Below are 12,980 nucleotides of genomic sequence, written 5' to 3'. Positions count from 1 at the left end.
TGCTTTACATATACAGTGCAGCGTCATAACCTGCAGGCTATCAGTATAAACATGTGCACGTGCTTCACATATACAATGCACTGTCATAAACTGCAGGCTATCAGTATAAACATGTGCACTTGCTTTACATATACAGTGCACCGTTATAACCTGCAGGCTATCAGTATAAACAATTGCACGTGCTTCACATATACAGTGCACCTTCATAACCTGCAGGCTATCAGTATAAACATGTGCACGTGCTTCACACATACAGTGCAGCGTCATAACCTGCAGGCTATCAGTATAAACATGTGCTCGTGCTCACCTGCAGGCTATCAGTATGAACATGTGCACGTGCTTCACATATACAGTGCACCGTCATAACCTGCAGGCTATCAGTATGAACATGTGCACATGCTTCACATATACAGTGCACCTTCATAACCTGCAGGCTATCAGTATAAACATGTGCACGTGCTTCACATATACAGTGCAGCGTCATAACCTGCAGGCTATCAGTATGAACATGTGCACATGCTTCACATATACAGTGCACCTTCATAACCTGCAGGCTATCAGTATAAACATGTGCACGTGCTTCACATATACAGTGCACCGTCATAACCTGCAGGCTATCAGTATGAACACATGCACGTGCTTCACATATACAGTGCACCGTCATAACCTGCAGGCTATCAGTATAAACATGTGCACGTGCTTCACACATACAGTGCAGCGTCATAACCTGCAGGCTATCAGTATAAACATGTGCTCGTGCTCACCTGCAGGCTATCAGTATGAACATGTGCACGTGCTTCACATATACAGTGCACCGTCATAACCTGCAGGCTATCAGTATGAACACATGCACGTGCTTCACATATACAGTGCACCGTCATAACCTGCAGGCTATCAGTATGAACACATGCACGTGCTTCACATATACAGTGCACCGTCATAACCTGCAGGCTATCAGTATAAACATGTGCACGTGCTTCACATATACAGTGCACCGTCATAAAAAAAGACAAAGTACTAATGGCACTGCTGGGATTTACATATTAGGGTAGCCTGTTAGTCTCTGGATCTATTGATAAAATATATGTATAAATGCGTTTATAGTCCAGTTTTACTATATTTCAGAATGGCTGAGGTGCTGTGTACTAGTTATATACAAAAAACAATATCAATCTGAAGATTGATGGATTGTACACCTAAATAGCACTCTTTCCCTAATCAATAGTGGCAAAGATTGGGCAAGATATGAGTGTCCTAGGAGGAGGGAGTGCACAGGGATTTTTTTAAAATATAACCTTTATTTGGTAATTTAAAAGAAAAAGATAAATGCAATCAACATACATATATTGTTAAAAACACAGGATTTGGTCTAATTTGGTTTGTATACAATTTTGACAGAATGTGACGAGCGGTTGTAGCATACATTGATATGACTTAACTTGAAATAACTCTCAGGTCGGGAAGATCTCTAAGAGTAGGTAGTGATCTAATGCTCTTAGAGCTTACATAATATTCATAGAGCTTGTATTACTATAATATTGACTCTGCTGTTAATGTGTTATCTGTAATTCAAAGTTCAATTCAGGTTGTCTTCCTGGGTATCTTGTATGCAAACACACAGTTATCTCACCCTTGATTGATATACGATTGTATTTATTACTACGTGTGAAATCAAAGAAAGGATTTCTGTTGGTGTAGGAATACAATATACCCTATTGGTCTATAGTTATATAAAACAGTATCTTGTTGACTTTCTATTTATTTCTTATGACAAACGTTTTCATACAAATATCCAGGTCATCTGTTGTTACAAATGTGATAGGCTAAGTGCAGTATTTGCATTTAACAAAATCTAAGCAAACTTAGACAGACAGTACTGTCTATATGGAACTACACTTGTAAGTACGATATCAGGTCTGCCCATATATAGTTTGTTATCAGATATTGGTGAAAAATTTGCTAAATAAATTGACAGAATATTTACTGGGCTTTCACGCCTAATAGGAACAAATAGCCTTAATAAAGTCTCAACTTATTCTGGGATTAGTGTTACTTTGTAAAATGTGCATGTTAAGGTAACTTTGAATTATTCTGTTACTTTGGTTAGATCTTAATAAATTTAAGGCAGCTATCTGCGTTGAAAAATATGATGTGCTGCTTAATTCACTAAGTAACAGTTTAATATATTGCTGAAACTCAGCTGAATTTAATAGTTACCATTTATTAAAATATAATATTATCCCTTCCTTGTGATAGATATAATTGTTATGATGGTAAAAATACTTAGGAGAAATTCTTCTTATATAACATTTTAGTTGTTTCAGTCTGCTTGAATAAAGTTTGTAACAGACTGTTCGTGACTGGTTGTAAAAAGATACTGCCTTTCACGCTCTTATGTTACATTTTGGTTGTATCAGTCTGCATGAATAGAATTTGTAACAGCCTGTTCGTGACCGGTTATACCAAGACACTGCCTGTCTCACTTTTATGTTACACTGCTGCACATTAGCGTTTTGTGTTACTGATAAATTTGTGAGATCAGTACATTTGTTAAATTGAATATTTCGCAATTTATATTCACATAAGAGTTATAGTAATGTGTCTATATTTATTTTATGTACCACAATTTTTTTACATTTGCTATAGGTTTTATCACTTATACCTCACTTGAACCACTCTCACCGAAACTTCATCACACAATGTGATCATCCCCATCCTGGTTTAGCACTTCCATTCACTTACTCTTTTATGATCATTATAGATTAGCACAAACTCTCTTGAGCTCACTTTTCACATTATTTATCTTATGTTCTTGCACTGTATCACTTTAAGATATTAAGTCTATTATTTAGACCCTTAACTTTAATATTTGTAAGAGAAGTCACTCAGCAATTTATAGTTTAACACCTTTTTTAACATTCAGAGATTCAATCTCAGTACGTTCATACTTTAGATTCACATCAACCCTATAGTCAATGTTGTGTTACTCCATAATAGAAATATTGGATAACAATACTTCATTAATACCTATATATTTAGCTGTATAGCTTTCTGTCCTGATCAGAATTAAAAAGTTGATTAACAGTTTTCTATATCATCCTCTAAAGATTTACGAAATAGTGGGATTTTGTATGTAATTACAAGTGACTATGTCAGACCATTTTCCCTTCATTCAATATCATTTGTGATACTTTTCACTTCAAAATCAGGAAGTTATAACGTTTATCTGATAAACACAGATCAGAGTTTAAGGACCAGCGACGTACCCTGTATGTCACTGGCCTTTTTTTGGGACTTGATTGTTTTATAGTGCGGTCTTGCGACCAGCGTTGAGACTGCTCAATTCCACAAAGCCTGCTGGAGGGAGGGTATTAATAGCGTGTTCTTGCTAGACTTGTGCTATTATGTCCTGAAAAAACCTTTAACGACCAGTGACATACAGGGTACATTGTGGTCATTAAGGGGTTAAAATCATATTATGTTGCAATGTACATACTTCTCTAATAAATTCTTTACATTCAACCCTCTCCATCTCATATTCTTATAATGAATAACCAAGCAATTCAATTCATACCTCTGCATTACTCACTAGCAATGCAGCCTGTCATATGGCGAGTTGTAATACAATTTAAGAATCACAAGAAATATTCACTGTTTAGTGTTTATTCTCCAAAATAATTCAATAGACAGTAGACGTTCTCTTTTCTGTTTTTCTTAGATAATATTTTACAATCATAGTATCATAGAATGATCTTAAATTACACATAATATGAATGAAAATACAGCCTTGTCCAATCACATCTTTCCTCTTATGTACAAAGGCTGTTTTATATTCAACAATTGGTTCCTTGTTACGAACCTCCGGATTTGTCCAATGACGTCAAACAGGAGGGGCAGTGCGAGCCAATAAAAAGACACTTGTTTGGCCGCGCCATACCCTTTGAAAAAGCCACGTTAGTGGTGAAACATGTTAGGGAATTGTTTGTCGTGAATGCCTCTTAGCATTTTTTAACTAGCAGGAATTTTGGTCTTTAATACTTAAAATTTAAAGTGGTTGTGCACTATGTTAAGTTAACTGATCTCAGAATAGGGATATAGTTAGTAACTTTGTTGTAAGTTTAACTGGTACCTGCCGTAACGTCCTAGTATAAGATTGATTAATTTGGGACTTTGGAATTTGTATATGGTACCCCTAATACTTAGTTAATTACTGGTCTAATGCCGTTAGACTGCAAGTTTCAGTTTCACTATACGGATTAACTAATTGATATCCAGGATAAGTAGAATCCAAAAACTCTACTCATATTCGCTACTTTGCGGTAGCGCTCTAATAAATTCACTCTGCTGTTGTAACCCTTACGCGTGTATAAAACACAAAAACTTCCAGTTTAATCTAAAATTGTTGGTGACAAATATAGACACATTACTATAACTCTTATGTGAATATAAATTGCGAAATATTCAATTTAACAAATGTACTGATCTCACAAATTTATCAGTAACACAAAACGCTAATGTGCAGCAGTGTAACATAAAAGCGAGACAGGCAGTATCTTGGTATAACCGGTCACGAACAGGCTGTTACAAATTCTATTCATGCAGACTGATACAACCAAAATGTAACATAAGAGCGTGAAAGGCAGTATCTTTTTACAACCAGTCACGAACAGTCTGTTACAAACTTTATTCAAGCAGACTGAAACAACTAAAATGTTATATAAGAAGAATTTCTCCTAAGTATTTTTACCATCATAACAATTATATCTATCACAAGGAAGGGATAATATTATATTTTAATAAATGGTAAATATTAAATTCAGCTGAGTTTCAGCAATATATTAAACTGTTACTTAGTGAATTAAGCAGCGCATCATATTTTTCAACGCAGATAGCTGCCTTAAATTTATTAAGATCTAACCAAAGTAACAGAATAATTCAAAGTTACCTTAACATGCACATTTTACAAAGTAACACTAATCCCAGAATAAGTTGAGACTTTATTAAGGCTATTTGTTCCTATTAGGCGTGAAAGCCCAGTAAATATTCTGTCAATTTATTTAGCAAATTTTTCACCAATATCTGATAACAAACTATGGCCTAGATTTGGAGTTTGGCGGTAGCCGTGAAAACCAGCGTTAGAGGCTCCTAACTCTGGTTTTAGGCTACCGCCGGTATTTGGAGTCATTAAAAAAAGGGTCTAACGCTCACTTTTCAGCCGCGACTTTTCCATACCGCAGATCCCCTTACGTCAATTGCGTATCCTATCTTTTCAATGGGATCTTTCTAACTCCGGTATTTAGAGTGGCTGAAGTGAGCGTTAGAAATCTAACGACAAAACTCCAGCCGCAGAAAAAAGTCAGGAGTTAAGAGCTTTCTGGGCTAACGCCGGTTCATAAAGCTCTTACCTACTGTACTATAAAGTACACTAACACCCATAAACTACCTATGTACCCCTAAACCGAGGTCCCCCCACATCGCCGCCACTCGATTAAATTTTTTTAACCCCTAATCTGCCGACCGCCACCTACGTTATACTTATGTACCCCTAATCTGCTGCCCCTAACACCGCCGACCCCTATATTATATTTATTAACCCCTAATCTGCCCCCCACAACGTCGCCACTACCTACCTACACTTATTAACCCCTAATCTGCCGACCGCAAAGCGCCGCCACCTACGTTATCCTTATGTACCCCTAATCTGCTGCCCCTAACACCGCCGACCCCTATATTATATTTATTAACCCCTAACCTGCCCCCCACAACGTCGCAGCCAGCTACCTACAATAATTAACCCCTAATCTGCCGACAGGAGCTCACCGCTATTCTAATAAATTTTTTAACCCCTAAAGCTAATTCTAACCCTAACCCTAACACCCCCCCTAAGTTAAATATAATTTTATTCTAACGAAATAAATTAACTCTTATTAAATAACTTATTCCTATTTAAAGCTAAATACTTACCTGTAAAATAAATCCTAATATAGCTACAATATAAATTATAATTATATTATAGCTATTTTAGGATTTATATTTATTTTACAGGTAACTTTGTATTTATTTTAACCAGGTACAATAGCTATTAAATAGTTAAGAACTATTTAATAGTTACCTAGTTAAAATAAGTACAAAATTACCTGTAAAATAAATCCTAACCTAAGTTACAATTAAACCTAACACTATACTATCATTAAATTAATTAAATAAAATACCTACAATTACCTACAATTAAACCTAACACTACACTATCAATACATTAATTAAATACAATACCTACAAATAACTACAATGAAATAAACTAACTAAAGTACAAAATATAAAAAAGAACTAAGTTACAAAAAATAAAAAAATATTTACAAACATTAGAAATATATTACAACAATTTTAAAATAATTACACCTACTCTAAGCCCCCTAATAAAATAACAAAGCCCCCCAAAATAAAAAAATGCCCTACCCTATTCTAAATTACTAAATTTCAAAGCTCTTTTACCTTGCCAGCCCTGAACAGGGCCCTTTGCGGGGCATGCCCCAAGAAGTTCAGCTCTTTTGCCTGTAAAAAGAAACATACAATACCCCCCCCTCCAACATTACAACCCACCACCCACATACCCCTAATCTAACCCAAACCCCCCTTAAATAAACCTAACACTAAGCCCCTGAAGATCAGCCAATCGGATTGAACTTGATTCTGATTGGCTGATTCCATCAGCCAATCAGAATATTCCTACCTTAATTCCGATTGGCTGATAGAATCCTATCAGCCAATCGGAATTCGAGGGACGCCATCTTGGATGACATCATTTAAAGGAACCGTCATTCGTCGTTCAGTCGTCGGCCAGGATGGATGTTCCGCGTCGGAGGTCTTCAGGATGCTGCCGCTCCGCTCCGGATGGATGACGATAGAAGATCCCGCTTGGATGAAGACTTCAATCGGATGGAAGACCTCTTCTGCCCCGCTTGGATGAAGACTTCTACCGGATGGAGGACCTCTTCTTGCTCCGCTTGGATGAAGAATTTGGCTCGGCTGGGTGAAGACGACTCAAGGTAGGGAGATCTTCAGGGGCTTAGTGTTAGGTTTATTTAAGGGGGGTTTGGGTTAGATTAGGGGTATGTGGGTGGTGGGTTGTAATGTTGGGGGGGGGGGTATTTTATGTTTCTTTTTACAGGCACAAGAGCTGAACTTCTTGGGGCATGCCCCGCAAAAGGCCCTGTTCAGGGCTGGTAAGGTAAAAGAGCTTTAAACTTTAGTAATTTAGAATAGGGTAGGGCATTTTTTTTATTTTGGGGGGCTTTGTTATTTTATAAGGGGGCTTAGAGTAGGTGTAATTAGTTTAAAATTGTTGTAATATATTTCAAATGTTTGTAAAAATTTTTTTATTTTTTGTAACTTAGTTCTTTTTTATTTTTTGTACTTTAGTTAGTTTATTTCATTGCAGTTATTTGTAGGTATTGTATTTAATTAATGTATTGATAGTGTAGTGTTAGGTTTAATTGTAGGTAATTGTAGGTATTTTATTTAATTAATTTAATGATAGTATAGTGTTAGGTTTAATTGTAACTTAGGTTAGGATTTATTTTACAGGTAATTTTGTACTTATTTTAACTAGGTAACTATTAAATAGTTCTTAACTATTTAATAGCTATTGTACCTGGTTAAAATAAATACAAAGTTACCTGTAAAATAAATATAAATCCTAAAATAGCTATAATATAATTATAATTTATATTGTAGCTATATTAGGATTTATTTTACAGGTAAGTATTTAGCTTTAAATAGGAATAAGTTATTTAATAAGAGTTAATTAATTTCGTTAGATTTAAATTATATTTAAGTTAGGGGGGTGTTAGTGTTAGGGTTAGACTTAGCTTTAGGGGTTAATACATTTATTAGAATAGCGGTGAGCTCCAGTCGGCAGATTAGGGGTTAATATTTGAAGTTAGGTGTCGGCGATATTAGGGAGGGCAGATTAGGGGTTAATACTATTTATTATAGGGTTAGTGAGGCGGATTAGGGGTTAATAACTTTATTATAATAGTGGTGCGGTCCGGTCGGCAGATTAGGGGTTAATAAGTGTAGGCAGGTGGAGGCGACGTTGTGGGGGGCAGATTATGGGTTAATAAATATAATATAGGGGTCGGCGGTGTTAGGGGCAGCAGATTAGGGGTACATAGGGATAATGTAAGTAGCGGCGGTGTACGGAGCGGCAGATTAGGGGTTAATAATAATATGCAGGGGTCAGCGATAGCAGGGGCGGCAGATTAGGGGTTAATAAGTGTAAGGTTAGGGGTGTTTAGACTCGGGGTACATGTTAGAGTGTTAGGTGCAGACGTAGGAAGTGTTTCCCCATAGCAAACAATGGGGCTGCGTTAGTAGCTGAACGCGGCTTTTTTGCAGGTGTTAGGTTTTTTTTTCAGCTCAAACAGCCCCATTACAGGTTTGCAAAACCCAGCGTTAGCAGGCAATATGGCAGCGAGCTGGTTTTACGTGCTTGTGCACGATTTCCCAATAGACATCAATGGGGAGAGCCGGCTAAAAAAAAGCCTAACACCTGCAATAAAGGAGCACGTTTTTGAGGCTGGCCGCGTCCGTAAGCAACTCTGGTATCGAGAGTTGCAGTTGCGTTATATATGCTCTACGCTCCTTTTTTGGAGCCTAACGCAGCCATTCTGTGGACTCTCAATACCAGAGTTATTTTAAAGGTGCGGCCAGAAAAAAGCCAGCGTTAGCTACGCGGGTCGTTACCAACAAAACTCTAAATCTAGCCGTATATATGGGGAGACCTGATATCGTACTTACAAGTGTAGTTCCATATAGACAGTACTGTCTGTCTAAGTTCGCTTAGATTTTGTTAAATGCAAATACTGCACTTAGCCTATCACATTTGTAACAACAGATGACCTGGATATTTGTATGAAAACGTTTGTCATAAGAAATAAATAGAAAGTCAACAAGATACTGTTTTATATAACTATAGACCAGTCCTAATAAAATAGGGTATATTGTATTCCTACACCAACAGAAATCCTTTCTTTGATTTCACACGTAGTAATAAATACAATCGTATATCAATCAAGGGTGAGATAACTGTATGTTTGCATACAAGATACCCAGGAAGACAACCTGAATTGAACTTTGAATTACAGATAACATAAATTAACAGCAGAGTCAATATTATAGTAATACAAGCTCTATGAATATTATGTAAGCTCTAAGAGCATTAGATCACTACCTACTGCTAGAGATCTTCCCGACCTGAGAGTTATTTCAAGTTAAGTCATATCAATGTATGCTACAACCACTCGTCACATTCTGTCAAAATTGGATACAAACCAAATTAGACCAAATCCTGTGTTTTTAACAATATATGTATGTTGATTGTATTTGTCTTTTTCTTTTAAATTACCAAATAAAGGTTATATTTTTTAAAAAATCCCTGTGCACTCCCTCCTCCTAGGACACTCATATCTTGCCCAATCTTTGTCACTATTGATTAGGGAAAGAGTGCTATTTAGGTGACACTTAAAATTTAGCTCAGGTATATCACTTTTCTCCAGATCATCTTTAAGATGCTTCTATACTTTGATTGGAGTCCACTTGTGGCAAATTCAGTTGCAAATTAGTTAGACAGGATTTGGAAAGGCACAAACCTGTCTATATAAGGTCTCACAGCATGAAAATGTATATCAGAGCAAAAAACAAGCCATTAGGTCAAAGGAACTCCCGGAAAAAAAAATTGGCTGCACTGAAGGTTCACAATAGCACAGTAGACTACGTAATGCTTAAATGGAAGACTGAGCGATGGGAGGAGAAGGGCCTTGGTAAGAGAGGTGACCAGGAATCCAATGGACACTCTGGTTGGACACCAGAGATCATGTGTGGAGATGGAAGAAACGTACAGAAGGACAAACATCACTGCAACACTTCGCCAGTCTGGGCTTTAGGACAGAATGGCCAGACGGAAGCTTCTCCTCAGTGCTAGACACGTGAAAGCCCACTTGGAGTTTGCAAGCAAGTACATAAAGGACTCTCAGTCAGATTATCATAAACAAGATTCCATGTTCTAATGATATGAAGATTTAACTGTTTGGCCTCAATTCCAAGCGTCATCTCTGGAGGAAACCAGGCACCTCTCATCACCTGTGCAATACCATCCCAATGGTGAAGCATGGTAGTGGTAGCATCAAGCTGTGGGGGTGTTTTTTAGCGGCATTGTTTTTTTATGCAGTTTAAAAGATATAGAAGATATAAACAAAGAAGCCCTGAGGAATAATATAGAGCAATGTAGCACCTGAAAAAATGTACAGTTCCTAATCTGTATTATGTAAAAAAAAATGCATTGTGAAATGCACTGTTTTAAATAAAAACAAAATTAAAAAAAATTGACTACAATGTTCATTAAAAGATAGGAAAATATTCTGACTCATCTGTGGCTATTTGTCACTTATTGTCATAATCACCCAATGCCTTCACTAAGCATATTGTAGCAAGCATGTAACTGCCCCCCTTGTTGTATAGCATTGTTCATTCAGCGCAGAGTATTTTGCACCATTAAATATTCCACTTAGTACCATCATTCTAAAAAGTACTTTACATTAACTGCTTGTCTGCAATCTCTGTCCATCAAAATGTGATGTAACTTATAAATACATCAAGCACTTAATGGTTTTATTAAATTGCATTAACAACAATATTCATGGAAAATTATGCTGGTCATTCCATAACAATTACTTTAAGAGTGAAATGATTGAGAATGCTGTGCTCTTATGTTACTTAAGACTGTGGAATTTGTCTACATTCATTCAAGTCCTGCAGCATGAGAGCTCTTTCTAAAGTCATTGAATGGATTTTGCATTGAACTGTCTGCACACCATTTATAATGTAATATATTAATAATACATGTATATACATCAGAGCATATCGTACATTTGTATACTAGGCTATATACATTTGGAACTTTAGGCATTGTGTAGTTATAAGGATAACACACTCCCAATTCAGAAGACTTAAAAAATATTGGGCTAGATTACAAGGGGAGCATTAATTGGAGCGATAATTTATAGCACACCTGTAAACTGGCAAATTTGGCTGGTTATTGCTCCCGAGAGCTCAAAAAAGTAACCATATTGTCCCCCACTTTCCTCCACAATAAAATGCTAGGTCCCTTGTTTAACCCCTTAGTGACCGAAAAAAGTGATCAAAAAGTGATAAAAAAAAAAAAGGCAGTTAACGCCTGAGGACGTACCCTGCACGTCCTCGGTGTGGAAAGCAGCTGGAAGCGATCCTGCTCGCTTCCAGCTGCTTTCCGGTTATTGCAGTGATGCCTCGATATGGAGGCATCCTGCAATAACCTTTTTAAGCCATCCGGTGCAGAGAGAGCCACTCTGTGGCCCTCTCTGCACCGGAGATTGGTGGCTTACTGCGTTGGTGGGTGGGAGCCGGACCGGGAGGCGGGTGGCGGCCATCGAGGGCCCTCGTGATGTGGAGGGGGGCGGGATCGTGGGCGGGGATGCCAGGGGGCGCGCACTGACACGCGCATGTGCACGTAGGAAAATGAAAAAAAAATCTAAAAAAATAAACATATCAAATAAAAAAAAAAACATCAGTTAGGTGGTGGGGGTTGTTCTGTGGGGAGGGGGAAGCTACACTACAGAAAAACCGGGTAAAAAATAAAAAAAATAAAAATTTTTTTGCAAACTGGGTACTGGCAGACAGCTGCTAGTACCCAAGATGGCCCCCAGTAAGGCAGAGGGGAGGGTTAGAGAGTGGTTTTGGGGGGATCAGGGAGGTTGGGGGCTAAGGGGGGGATCCTACACAGTAGCATATGTAAATATGCTAAAAAATATATATATTTTTAAAAAACTTTTATTTTAGTACTGGCAGACTTTCTGCCAGTACTTAAGATGGCGGGGACAATTGTGGGGTGGAGGAGGGAAGGGAGCTGTTTGGGAGGGATCAGGGGGTGGGATGTGTCAGGTGGGAGGCTGATCTCTACACTAAAGCTAAAATTAACCCTGCAAGCTCCCTACAAACTCCCTAATTAACCCCTTCACTGCTAGCCATAATAGACGTGTGAGGCGCAGCAGCATTTAGCGGCCTTCTAATTACCAGAAAGCAACGCCAAAGTCATATATGTCTGCTATTTCTGAACAAAGGGGATCCCAGAGAAGCATTTACAACCATTTGTGCCATAATTGCACAAGCTGTTTGTAAATGATTTCAGTGAGAAACCTAAAATTGTGAAAAATGTAACGTTTTTTTTTATTTGTTCGCATTTGGCTGTGAAATGGTGGCATGAAATACACCAAAATGGGCCTAGATCAATACTTTGGGTTGTCTACTACACTACACTAAAGCTAAAATTAACCATACAAGCTCCCTACAAGCTCCCTAATTAACCCCTGCACTGCTAGGCATAATATACGTGTGGTGCGCAGTGACATTAAGCGGACTTCTAATTACCAAAAAGCAATGCCAAAGCCATATATGGCTGCTATTTCTGAACAAAGGGGATCCCAGAGAAGCATTTACAACCATTTGTGCCATAATTACACAAGCTGTTTGTAAATGATTTCAGTGAGAAACCTAAAATTGTGAAAAAGTTAACGGTTTTTTTTTTATGTGATCGCATTTGGCGGTGAAATGGTGGCATGAAATATACCAAAATGAGCCTAGATCAATACTTGGGGTTGTCTACTACACTACACTAAAGCTAAAATTAACCCTACAAGCTCCCTAAAAGCTCCCTAATTAACCCCTTAACTGCTGGGCATAATACACTTGTGGTGCGCAGTGGCATTTAGCTGCCTTCTAATTACCAAAAAGCAACGCCAAAGCTATATATGTCTGCTATTTCTGAACAAAGGGGATCCCAGAGAAGAATTTACAACCATTTATGCCATAATTGCACAAGCTGTTTGTAAATAATTTCAGTGAGAAACCGAAAGTTTGTGAAAAAATATGTGAAAAAGTGAATGATT

This window comes from Bombina bombina, chromosome 2, assembly GCF_027579735.1.
Source record: "Bombina bombina isolate aBomBom1 chromosome 2, aBomBom1.pri, whole genome shotgun sequence".
Taxonomy (NCBI): Eukaryota; Metazoa; Chordata; class Amphibia; order Anura; family Bombinatoridae; genus Bombina; species Bombina bombina.
The sequence above is the reverse complement of the archived record's forward strand: the minus strand, read 5'-3'. Positions refer to the sequence as shown.